This window comes from Nannospalax galili, unplaced genomic scaffold, assembly GCF_000622305.1.
Source record: "Nannospalax galili isolate Female #2095 unplaced genomic scaffold, S.galili_v1.0 scaffold13363, whole genome shotgun sequence".
NCBI lineage: Eukaryota > Metazoa > Chordata > Mammalia > Rodentia > Spalacidae > Nannospalax > Nannospalax galili.
Genome location: NW_008349637.1, coordinates 3728 through 5432, shown reverse-complemented (window position 1 = coordinate 5432; position 1705 = coordinate 3728).

The following is a 1705-nucleotide window of genomic DNA, read 5'->3' as shown; positions in this document are numbered from 1 at the left end:
TTAAACTTGGGAAGTCTGTTTCTTTTTGAAAATCAGATAGAAACCAAATTTCATACACAAAAAATTCACACATTGTATATTCACTTGTAATATTTAATAAAAGGAAATTCATGACATCAGCTTAGTATTTATATTTAATTTTGTTCTTCTCTCTTCTTAGTTCAGGGTCCAGTGGAGATGATATGATCAACAATCCAGTCTTCCTCTGCATCACCACTGGAAAGCAGGACTCCTTTTCAGGAAGAATCCCAGAAAAAAAGACATCACTTCTAGGCTTTAAAAGATATGTCTGTGTCTCCCCTTCTTTTCCTGTAGCTGTGATAAAATACCTTGCCAAAATCTTAAGACATAAACCCTTATTCTTGTTCATAATTTAAGGTATGTTTCAACAGTGAGGAAGTCAATATGGCAGGAAATTGAAGCAGCTACTCACATCAGATCCACAACCATGACACAGAGATTGAACAATACTAATGCTTACCTCACTTTATCCAGTTTATTAATTCCAGGATCCCTCTCTAGGGTATGGTATTGCCCACAGTTAGGATGAGTCTTCCCACTTCAATTGATCTAATCAAGATAATCCCTCATAGAAGTTAACTTAATCTAGAAAATTCCTAACAGAAGTTCCTGGACACTTACCTCCACCATGATTCTAATAACACCAACCATCATTACTTTAAGGCCACTGCAAGTTCCACAGGGAAGTGTTACCTCATAAAAGTCTCCCATTCTTCATAAGATCAATAACGATTTTGACCAAGGGTCGTAGATGGATCATCAGATAAGAGCACTGACTGCTCCTGCAGAGGACCTGGGTTTAATTTCCAGCACCCACATGGTGGTTGACAGCCATGTGAAGCTCCAGTCAGTGGACTAATGATCAGATCCAGCACAGCCAGACTTGGAAAGTGGTTACATATTGGAGTTTGCCTTCTTGCTGTTCTTGGAGTCTTTCTTTACTACTATGTGTTCCAACCCAAACTTGTCTGTTTGGGACAGAAGGGAGGATGTGGAATGAACTGTCAGACATGTTTGTGTAGGATGGAACAGGATTTTATTCTTTTTGCGTTGTTAGAGGTTTATAGCTTTGTTCTTTCATATCTTTGATTTTATTGATGGCAAGTTCATTGATTAGGAGTGAAGCTGCCTGTTCCAACCCATCCTCGGAGAAACTGATCTAGTTTGGTTCCTGATACCATATGCATGAGGTAGATTTGGAGAGCCTCTGTAGATGAGTCAGTTCTCATTAGTGAACATCAACCAGTGAATAGTTTCTGCCTTTAATCTGTCTTCCTTAGAGCCACAAATCATCAAAACATTAAGACAATACATTTCCTCATTTGTAAAATTTAGGCTGGACTTTATTAGCAGTTTGGTGGGTTTTTTTTTCCTTTTTCCATTTTCATATATAAGTATATTGTGTGCATGTGTGTATGCATGTTTATGTTTATGAGCACGTGTGTTGTGCATGTTCTTGGGGATACCAAGGATTAACATCAGGAAGCATTCTTGATTGCTTTCCTACCTTATTCATTGAGGCAGGTCTCTTATTCAAACACAGAGCTCTTCAATATGGCTAGTTTAGCTATCTAGATTGTTTTGGGGAGCCTACCTTCTGAGCTAGAATTACAGGAAGGCCACCACATCTACCTGGCATTTGCATGACTTTTGGGGATCTGAACTTTAGTCCTCATACTTTTAA